Source organism: Melanaphis sacchari, unplaced genomic scaffold (assembly GCF_002803265.2).
Source record: "Melanaphis sacchari strain LSU unplaced genomic scaffold, SCAv2.0 Contig51_pilon_pilon, whole genome shotgun sequence".
In the NCBI taxonomy this organism is placed as follows: domain Eukaryota; kingdom Metazoa; phylum Arthropoda; class Insecta; order Hemiptera; family Aphididae; genus Melanaphis; species Melanaphis sacchari.
The window spans coordinates 470,833-483,269 of NW_020271353.1; the positions used below are offsets into that span (position 1 = coordinate 470,833).

The following is a 12,437-nucleotide window of genomic DNA, read 5'->3' on the forward strand; positions in this document are numbered from 1 at the left end:
TTTTATCGGTAACCGAATACATACAAATGATATTAAAAAGCCCGAAAATCGTTTTTAATTTAAATTTAAATTTTAAACTGATTTTTTATTTAAACGAAATGTATCTAGTATTATAAGTAAAAAAATAATAAAAAGGTTGTGTAATTAGAATTATTTGTTTTTATTTAAAACGTGTATCAACTAATTATGCTAATAAATAATAATATACATCTATAATATAAATAAAATATAATATATATATATATATATATATATGTATATTACAAATATATTTTAAGTTTTTTAATTATTTAAATTTAAAAATGATTATTAATTATTCATAAAATTTTCAATTTCGGTTACCGATAATCCGCACAAATGTGATCGGACAAATTGCATTGCATGTGTTGTGCTTTACATCCCGAAACGCAATCGGACGGTTGGGCCGCAACACGTTGCGGTCGCTTCCCGACGGTTTTTAATCGGTTCCGCAAATCGGTCTAGTCTGGCCCTGATAATGCGTTTTATATTTAAATCTATTTTATTTTAAAGTGTTGCGGTTCGGCTCCGGTTGGTCGGGAACCGACAAAACGCATAGTGTGATCCTAGCCTTACATTCGTGTAGATTTTGAGAACTTAAAAATTTCTCAGAATTATCTGAATATCAAACTATTGTTTCTTTAAGGCGTATTTAAATATTTTTAAAGTGTTTAAAATTAAAAAAATTATTAAACGTGTTTATTTTTAAAAAAAACTTATAGATTATAATGTGTTCTAATAAATAATAATAAAAAAAAGTACTTTGTGATAAATATATTTAAAAATACTTTTTTTTTTTTAACTAATTTTATTTTAATCACTAATATTTTCTTATTTTAAATTTTGTTTTTAAAATAATATTTTATAATAGTTACGTGGTTCTAAGAATTTATAATAAGATTTAATTAATTAAACCTGAATACAATATTCTCGAACCTATAAATTATGCATTAAATATATATTCAAAGCATCCGACATCATACAACGATATTACGTTGTATCAGGTATAATAACTATTTATTATCAAATATTTGTTGTTGGTTATTTTAAAACAAGATCTTGCATAATTTATTCTTCGGGTAATTTCAAAATATTAAAAATATATAAATATATCTTTTTTAAAAGCGTTTTAAGTTCAGAAAAAAAAAAAAAAAATTATGGTTAATGTTTGAAAATGTAATACAAAATTCCTCATAAGAAGGCATTACCGAAATAAAAATATAAGAAGTGTAAAGGTACAATTTTATTTAATGGATATTCGAACTTTTAAAGTTCAAATTATGTTAAAACTAAATATTTACAACAAAGAAATTCTTTGTATAAATAACTGAATTCTATAATAATAGCCATAATATATGAGTTTTATAAATATAATTGTAAATTATTATTTTGATACTTGGGTCTACATTAGGAAAATAAATTAATCAAATACTGTAGACATGAGTATAATGACCACATACAGATAATATAAAAAAAATTATAAAATAACTATATAAATGTAAAAATAAAATGAAAAAATTAACTTTTTTTTGTTAAGTTAACTCAATATTAAGAATGTTAAGCTGGATATAATATAGTAGTAAATAAACAATATAACTAACTTTAAACTTTAAAGTCAATGTGGAAAAAAAGTATAAGCTTAACTCAATTAAAAAGAAATTTATTAATAAATTTTTAGTTACCACCTAGGTTACACATAAACTTAAAGTTATACCTAGTGCAAAATTCAATATTTTTGATATAATATCAATAATATACTATTTATATTGCATTTTATTTCTTTTTGTTAGGCACTAGCTATAGTGATTTAACTAATTCTGTATTGAGAACAGTTTTAAATACAAGTAGATACTTATGGAAATATGGATTCTAAGTTATTAGGTTAATTAAAAAAATTAACCAACTAGTTAATAAGATAAATATTTATTCTGGAATATCTGTAAATATTATGCATTATTTCATTATTTTTAGTCTATATTTTAATTAATTACAAATTAAATGGTAATTGTTTTATTTATTTACTGTAGGGCATAGTTCGATATATAGAGTCCAATATTTGGTATTTAATAATTTAATTTTATAATATATTTACTTGATAATCCAGTTAATCTATTAAGTTTTTTTGCAATGTATTAAATTATTTAGTAACTTATTGTAAATTTGAATATGTCGGTAATTCTTTGGCATTTCACAGCTTCGATCAATAGCATTTTTTTTTTTTTTTTTTTTTTTATCGATATTTGTCAGCTCTTCCCCTATGCTTTCTTTTTTTGTTCATTTTTATTAAATAATAATCATTTTGTGTACGTTAAAACTTAAAAAGTATAAATAGATAGTTGCGAGCTAAGACTCCGCACAACTTAATTTTCAATATTCTGAAGAACGAAATTATAATAACAATTAACCATGTATAAATAATAAACACAAATATATAATGCAAGACGTTGAAACAGTGAAATACATACAATATTATTGAATGCGAATTAAAAAAAAACTATTCAGCACCGTATTTTCAGTTATCAACATTTTATTTCATATATGAAATAAAATAAGTTCTATTGATAATATTATCAATAGAACTTAAAAAATATAATAAATTATACAATATTCATCAAAATTTAGTTATATATAGAAACTAAAAATACGAAAAATTAATAACTAATAACGTAATATTATATTTTATAAGTTTTTTATTTTTTAAATATAATTTATACACAAAATATAGTTATTTTCGTAGCGTCGCTGTTTTTATCTTTGTCTTCGTTACAATTACTATGGATAAATTAAAATACTAAATTTAGATAATTCAATAATAGTATTTACAATTTTAAATTATGTATTCATAAACGACAAAGCCAAATCCAGTAGAGACGCGCCTTTATAGATAAATACCTATTTTCAATGCGTTTTAAAGGCGTTATTATTGCGTAGCCAGGGCCGAATTAAGGCATTTTGCGCTCCGGGACAAACCTACCTAAAATGCAGAACTATTTTTTTATAAACTTAAAATTGTTTTACTATAACTAATTTAGTATTAATTAAAAGATGTAAGAAATATAACAGAATAATATGTTAACAGTGTTTTTAATATTACTATATAAACTAATAAACAATATAAATATTACGATAAAAATATAAATACATTTATTAAAATAAGTAAAAATGTTGTAAACATGATTCAAATATTCAAATTAAAATTGAATTAATTAATTTAAATAATTATATAAAATACTGGGATTTATTATGTAAGTAAATTATTTTATGTTTGTTATTTATAATATTTTTATAAAAATGTTTTTCTTGATTTTTGTTTAACGAATTGGTCTATACATTTATTCCATAACATAAATGTAAGCAAAACATTTTCTTAATATTGTATTAAGACTAGCAAATGAATTTGATTTTTCTTTTGAAAGAGTAAACCACAAATAGTTCCTGACTCTTTCTAAGACCGAAAACGATCTTTCGCTGAAACAGATATAGGCATAGTATAATACAATCTTAATGCAATTTTAATAATATCAAATACACTATATATATATATTTGGTGATCGAGAGATCTATAATCGTATACAAATAAAATCTATATTTATCCATAACATGCTGATGTTACTTCAACAAATTTATAATCACCGACCCACATGTGCGTATCAATATCAATTACTCAATAATTAATAAAATGTGCAATAGATCTGTGCAAAAAAAAAAAATCGTTTTTTCACAAATATAATAAAACTTAATATAGTTTAGAAGAATTTGTTGCTTTGATTTAAAACGATTATTTTTCGAGGCACACTTCAGACAAAAATGGTAAAACGAACAGGGATTACTAATTTTAAATTGAAACGCATCATACACACAGAGCCAGATTAACATCAGTGCAAGAGCAGCTTTTGCTCCAAGGAGGAAAATTAATGGTGACGGCACATAACTTTTGTAATACAAATATTAAACATTATGCGCATATTTTTTCTATGTTAAATCGAATAATATTATATTTTAAAATATAAAATTAAAAGCGGTAGCATTGAATAATGTATCTATATTATTAGGATGGACTAGGACATGGTATATTCATGATTATAATAGTAATAATCATAGTTTACATAGAATTTTGTAGAATTATGCTATAAATAAACGACTTCTGTAATTTGTCTAATCGATTTCTGGTGCCGGGTCGTTGACTACGTTTGTTATCGTCTTATCTTAGTTAAAGTAGACGTACCTGCGCTTGTTATATGTATTTATAATTTATATATTATATTGTATAATATATTTGTAGATAAGTAGATTATTATAAAAATTATATCAATAATAATATCTGAATACCTAGATAAAATTACAAATTAGTCAGTACTCACTAACGGTCGACTTGTAAGAGTGTTGCAAGTCGCAACTATCTGCTCACGCCGGGCAAAAAGCTGCAGTCGATCGGTCTGCAACCGGACGTGTGCTCACTGACCGCTCGGAACGAGCAAGCCGACTGTTTGCGGCAGTTGCACATAATCGGCATGCTGTTGAACTGGCGGGTCACCGAGGTGGCCGGAAGGAGCGATAACTTGGAACGTTTGAAAGCGAATAGCTGTCCAATACGCGGCTTCACGGTATCGCTAGCCAACTCGGCACACTGAAAAGTGGACGTCAGAACGATCGCGGAAGCCGCACGCCACAACCGACTGGCGTACCTGGATTACGCGCCACAACGTAGCTGCCCAAAACGAAAACATGAGGTGCCTCACGTATGCTCGTGGGACGTCCGCACGTGCACCAACACCGCGGTCAACGACCACTATATATATATTACTGAATTACGCACGTCTGAACGTGTGCCTATGGTGCGAAAGTACGAGCACTGCGACAGCCGCCGCTCAGAACAAGAACATTAAATGCCTCAAATATGCTCGCCGAAACAGGTGCCCGTGGGACGTCAGCACATGCATTAACGCCGCGGTCAACGGCCACTATAGATTATTGAAACACGGACGTCAGAATTCGTGTCTATGATGCGCAAGGACGAGCACTGCAACCGCGGCCGCTCAGAATAGAAACATTAAATGCCTCAATATGTTCCCCGAAACGGATGCCTGTTGGACGTCCAGACGTGCACCAACGCCGCGTCAAGTGGACACGTTATGTGTTTAAAATCTGCACATCAGAATGCGTCCCCGTGGAACAAGGAGACGTTCGCCGGCTACACCGCTTAAAACACTTGCGCCAGGATGTGTGCACGTGGAACAAACGCACCTAGTACTTCACCGCAAAGTAAAGCCACATTATAGTATTGAAATACGTAGGTACGCCGCAATGAATGCCCGTGGGACGCGCGAATCTGCCACACCGCCGCCCACAACGGTCACTACAGGTGCCTGCAGTTGAAACCAACGATTCGCGTGTTACAGCTGTTCAGTCTGGCGTACCACAAATGCGACCTCGAAGACCGACTGTCGTGTGACACCATGCCGGACCACAGTAAGAAACATTAAATGCCTCAAATATGTTCCCCGAAACGGATGCCTGCGGAACGTCCGGACTTGCACCAATGCCGCTTTAAGTGTTTAAAATGTTCACATCAGAATTCGTGCTCGTTGAACGAACGCACGTACCTACTACTTCGCCGCGAAGCTACCTTAAGGTTAGGTCCACAACGGTCACTACAGATTAGGTGCCTGAAGTTCGAGCTGAAATTTTATTTATTTTTTTTATTGAAATTTTGTTATATACAATTAGTCTCGACAATTGACTTATATATATATGTGTGTGTAGATTATATAGTATATGAAATAGACTTAAAATTAAATTTTTATTTCAAAAAGTTTTTAGTTATAGTGTTCTACTCGGTCAGCATCAAGTTTTTTTTTTTAATGATTTATTATACATACATAAATATATATACAATATTAGTGTATTATTAGATTTAATAAATATATATTTATATATACATATTACGATATTTTGAATTTAACGAAACTGGATAATATTATACCTAAACAAAAAAACCTTTGCTAATGATATTAGGTATAAATCATAATTTGATAATTATTATTTATTGATGTGAATAAATATATTTACCTAACCAACCTAACCCTGGTTTTTATACTTGATTAATAACTTAATTTGATATGATGTCTCAGTTAAAATCAACAATTTGCACGTTATAAAACAAAACCCCATTAACAACCTTCATTTGATGCTAGTTTACTACCTCTTATTTGATGCTTATGATGCCCAATAAGATAATTTTCTTGTCGAAGAGATGACATTATGAATACTTTAATATAAGTAAGTAATAATTATTTAAAACTAATATAACATTTATAATGAGGTAAACAGCAAATACTGACGTACTGAACGTCTGAACATTGCACTATTAGAACGTAATTATTATAATAATTATAAATAACACTACATGATATCTATTTAATTAATGTAATAATTACATTAATTAAATAGATATCATCAATGTAATTATTACATTGCCAATATAAAAAAAAAAGGTTTTTTTAATCTATATCATTTTTATTTCAATGACCATGTTAAAATCAAAATAAAACAAAATACTTAAAATATTTTTTAACTTAAATAAACGAACTTTTCCCGGTAATATTACTATATTAACATAATTTTTTCATATTATATAATTGGTTTTTCAGAAAAATTAGTTATTTTTCTCAATTTAATTAAAATGAGTTAGCTCAACGTAAAATTTTATAATTACATTACTATAATAAAAATAAATTGGATCAATTTAGTAATTTATAATTTTTTTGTATCTTTAATATTTAAAGAAATAGGTAATTGCGAAAAAAATAAAAACAGGCATTTTTCGTAAAATGTGACTTTCTTCTAGTTTTTTTGGTTTCGACAAAAATATATTAACTGTGCAAAAAATGTATTAGATATATTAAATTTATTTTTTTTTAGTAAATAACAAATTCTACAAAACATTTCCTGATAAATTTTAAAAAATCAAAACTTGCGCGATAATATATAAAAAATTAAACATTTTTATATTTTCTCTAAACTTTGAGTTTAGAGCGCACTTTAAAAATCATGTAATTTAAATAAAATGTAGATCTTATTTTTAACCCATAGGAAAAAATTCTCGGGCGGCACTTTTCGAATTTTAAGACTTCAAAAATAACGGACACCGTAATTTATTATAATATATTATATGAAAATGTGGCGACTGATAAGACGTCTCTTCGCCAGCACATTTATTACCTATATATTAAAACTATAATAATATAATGATACAATAAAATTAGTATACGTACAGTTTATCAATGTCTGATGGATGATAACATCGTCGGCGGCGGCAACTCATATGAACAGCTTGTAGAAACGGGCAATGACTCGTATGCTCGTTAGATATATAATATATAATTATCAGCTACGGCTACTGAAACTGATGACGGTGCAATGCTTGCTGTATATATATATGGTATAAACATATATATTATATCGGCTGCAATGACGATTATAATAATATGATAAATAATAATAATTCAACACTTACCATGACACGACGTCGACACTATATAATATTTAAATAAAACCCTAGAGGGTCGTCAATACGGACACAACGTTGACACTTCACGCGCTGATGATGATTACTGATTGACTGGTCAGTGGTCAACGAGCGCAGCGTTCTCGACTAAGTCGCGATGACGGAACAAGAGCCCGCCGAAAAGTTCCTGATTATGTTCGTATGCTATGCGCTTGCGCGAACAGGTTACGACCGTGAAAAAGCGGCAGTTTGAACGGTCACCTGCTAATTACCAATACATAATCTAGATTACGACGGTAAAATAAATTGTCACCGATTTTCGATTTGAACCGATCGCGCACTGAGAACGCGGAAATAATATACGATATAATATCATCAAAACCATATTACACAATATTATTATACTTAATACACACACGGTGGTCGCGTAGTGCAGCTCACTATGGAAACGGCGTCAACAACTCACACGCTTGATAAGTAACACCCATGCATTATAAACTCCGCGGACCGACAACGACACGCGATTGCGGTGCCGATCTGTCCGCGCAAACTTCTTGCACACGACTGCGATGGACTGCAGTTGCACGGGGATCGGCGGCCTGGAAGCGAGTTTGAAATTGAATTACGTGCTGGTGGTGCCGGTGAAGCAGGCAGTGATGTTAAAGGACGAGCTGTTGGCCAGGGGCGTGCTGGAACAACAGATCTACGTGGTGAATCCGAACAGGAGACCGCCGCCGTACAGCAAGGCGACGAACGACAGGACTGCCGCCGATACAGGCGGCGATGGTGGCGGTCGTAAGCGAGACCGGACGAAACGGTTTATGCCAGGGGCCATCAAACTGGGCACGTACGTAGCAGGCGGCCGACTTTACACCGTGGGCTTACGCTGGGGATCCCTGTGGATTTCGATGGTCGATCGACCACCGATGGCCAATAGCGAAGGGGCCTCGGAGGTAACGGTGGCGTACGGCGGAGGGGCCTCGGAGGTCACGGTGGCGGGTAACGATGCGATCGCGGCGATCCCTCCGGCGATGGACCGCCGGATACCGGCCGCGGTGCCTGTCCCTGAGGAGGACGACGGTGTGGTCGCAAGAGTGCCGAAGGAGGGCGGCGGCGGCGGACCCGAGGCCGACACAAAGAGGACGGTCGTCCGAGAAGGTGACTGCGACGATAACGGTGACTACGACGACAACGACAACGACAACAACGACGACGTCGACCCCAATCTAGGTAACGACGGTCGGTGTAACAGCTCGAGCACGTTGTGCGAGGACTGCAAGCGGTGGTTGTTTCGCGAGTATTTCGGCGACCGGTGTCACGACGACAAAGCCTCGGACCTAACCGCTGGACACGCGTGCATTTACAAACGGATCGTCGACCGTCTGTTCGTGGTAACGGTTACAGAAAACGGCGGCGGCGGCGAAGTCGGCAACGACGACGAAGCGGCGTTCTGTTGCGGAACGACGACCGCAGCGGACTGCACAACGTCCGAAGTCGCAAGTCCACCGGAACGGGACCAGCCCGTCGCCGGTCCGTCGGGACGAGACCAGCCTGTCGTCGGTCCGACGACATCCGTATCGCAGCATGCACCGGAGACGGAAAACGCGACGACACCGGCGGAGGCGGCAAACGTCGGCAAACCCAAGTCCAAGTCGTTTTTCGGCAAGCTCTGTAGTAAGTCTAGGAAGAAGACGAAAGATCTCAAACCACCGAAAACCAATTGAGCACGCTTGAGCGCTGCGGACCACGGTTAGCATGTGCCGCCGACGTGGTGTAATTGCCAATAACCGTAAGCGCGCGAATACGTAGACGACTTGAGCAAAGACTATTAACGACTATATTTTATTTTTTATGTCTTACTGTCTATCTGTATATTGTCAATATAAATACCGTGTATTGTGCTTATAATAAAGTGTGCTTATCGAGTTTTTGCATTCTTATTGTTATTGGGAATTTTTTTTCTCCTAGGTTTCGTGACTTGTGCGCCAGTGTTTCGAAGAGAGATCGCGGGACGTACAAATATCTCGGAGTAAAGTTTATAGTTTTTAGAGTACTAATATTGATTGATTAAATGCTTAAAATAATTTACACAATGTTCAGTTAAATGTACTCGATGATACGTTAGTTTTGTTTTACACCTACTATGAAACTAATGACTAGGTAGGCACCTACCTAAACTAAATCACATTCATCAAATATCGATAACATAAATAACAATATCAATAACTCTAAATTCTAATTAGTTCCATATTTTCTTGCAATTAAATTAAAGTTGTATAGTGTTTTAAATGAGTAACACCACAATCAAAGCATAAATCAAAATAACATAATTGATTTATTATCAATGATCTATCACTCGTTAAATTTACCGAAAATTACCAAAGCTGATAGTATAAATAGAATAGATAAAATCTTAAAGTTAGATAACTTCATATTTTGAAAATTTCGTTGCGTTTATTAAAGTTTTCAAAACATTATGTTCCTAAAAATAATGTTTTTAAATTCTAAAAAAATAATTAAAATCTTTATTCGTCATTAAAATACATAATTCAATCCAAACTTGAACTATAAATATTTATAAAAAATAATTGTACATTATTTTAGATTTTTTAATTAAAAATTAATTTCAATTACTTATAAGAACTATTGTTTTAAATTCTTAAATTTTCATCATAAAAATGGAATATTTTATACATTTTTGTTACAAAATACGTGACAAATTTTAACTTCAAGTGCAAATAAAAAATTGATCCTTTATATTTTTAGAATTTTTTCAATAAAGATATTAAATTTTCAATAATTTTAACTCGGTAAAACATTTATCATCATTTATAAAATATATTCAAATTTCAAATGTCTATATATACTTTAAAAAAAGTGTAAATATTAAGAAAATTAAAACATGACATATAAAAAATACTAGGTAATTTTTATTAATCCAATAGGTGATGATAAACTTTAAATATTTTAATAATATTTTTATTAAATATATTTATTGTAAATAATTGTTATTTAAATATTAAAAAAAGTGTTAATGAACTGAAGATATTTTTTAATGAAATAATAAAATACATAATAACTTAAACATAATAAAATTATCATTTAAAGAACTAGGAAATATATTTATACAATAATGGTTCTATAATTATAATAAATAAGTCATATCCAACAACATATAAATTTAATGTGCAATTTAAATAATAATTACCCTATAGTTATAGGGTATATTTAACCTCATAGTCAATAAGTTAATACCTATTTTTTTTAAGAATGTATCAACCTAGCATCTATCAAACTACCTGACAACTCTCCCCATCGCTTCAAACAAAAATGCCCATGTGATTTTATCATTACCTAATACAAGCAAAATTGAGTTCATATTGGAAAAAGTGTCAATGGAGGCTCCCTTCCTTCAAGCTATCTAGCCTAGTTAAATAAATAAAAGTCAACACAATTATTTACTGAATTATTTGTACAAAGATAGTATTTTTTTTCTATTTTGACAAAAAATGAATGTAACTGATTGGTACTAGCTGTAGATAAATAGATGATTTACTATATTCTAAAAATAGAAATTACTGTAACACAAAAATTAAAGACCAAGAAAACAAAATAACTGAAATAAATCATGATACTGGTAATAGTGTAATGAATAATCAAAAAATATGCACTTTTATTTAATATGAAATTAATGTCTTCAATATCTTAGAAAATAAAGGTAGTATACTACTATTATAAAAGTACATTATAATTTAATTTGTATTATTGTGCTTAATATTTAGTTTTTTTTTAAATAAAAGGTAAACAAAATACAACATTATTACAAATTAATTAAAATTTAATATACCAAAAACAATCATAAGACGTTTAAAGACAATAATTTAATTTCATAAATATACTGAAATTAAAACCTAAATTATTCTCTATTTACAGAGTCATTTAGTTACTACAGCTTGGTGATGTGTAGTCTGTGTACTATCTCTTTAACTTTATCTACAATTACTTAAATTAATAAAGAATAATTATCACTTACCTACCTACTAAAAATTACACACAAATTTTAAAAGTTTGCAAGCACATACTTAGAAATTTGCCAGTATTGAATTACATAATATAAATGCTGTACTGAGATCCAAAAATTAAACTTTTTGATAAATAAATTCATTTTTCTTAAGAAACATATTTTGTTCTCAACAATCTCTTAGTGATAATTAGTAGAATTATTTCTATCTTTTATTTTCTCATTCATGATATATTATTGAAAAAAGTTTTAGTTACCTGTTCTGTAAAAAAAAAATTGAAGTTTTACTATAAGTATGACTAGGGACATAAGACAGTAAGCAAAAAAAGAGATGCACTAGTTTCTTTTAAACCGAATTGATATTCTTATTTTTTATAGTAATTTTCAGTGTTATTTGTTAACTACTAATAATTTTATATTCTTATTACACAATTAATTTTTTTAATTACTTTGTCCATATTCACTTAAGTTATAATTATATAAAATACTTGGGCTAAGTAGTTTATAGTTTAAATGAAAGTATAACTACATTTCTAAATAAGGATTATTTTTTTGTTTTACATTGATATTTTACTTTTTTTTAAGTACCACTTTCATACACAGCTACTAAAATTACTTTCACAAAACATATTAAAAATAAAAATTGAATAGATAGCTACTTTGAAGATAATATATTAAGAATAGTACTTACTTCGGGTTATTAAACAAAGCAAGGAATATGGACACCAACTGTTCACCTTATGAACTGAAGTACACTAAAACCTGAATATTACACAGTCTTAATATTTTGTTTATTTTTCTAGGAAAGAATCAGATAATAAAACTAGTATTTTTTATAACACAAAATTAATTTTTATTTTATCACAAATAATTGGGATTCTCTAAAACTAG

At 30.5% G+C, this 12,437-nt stretch overlaps 1 pseudogene; it reads left to right on the forward strand.

Annotated features, from left to right (window-relative positions):
* Positions 1-4,380: 4,380 nt before the first annotated feature.
* LOC112599488 lies at positions 4,381-5,678 on the forward strand (annotated as a pseudogene).
* Positions 5,679-12,437: the final 6,759 nt, after the last annotated feature.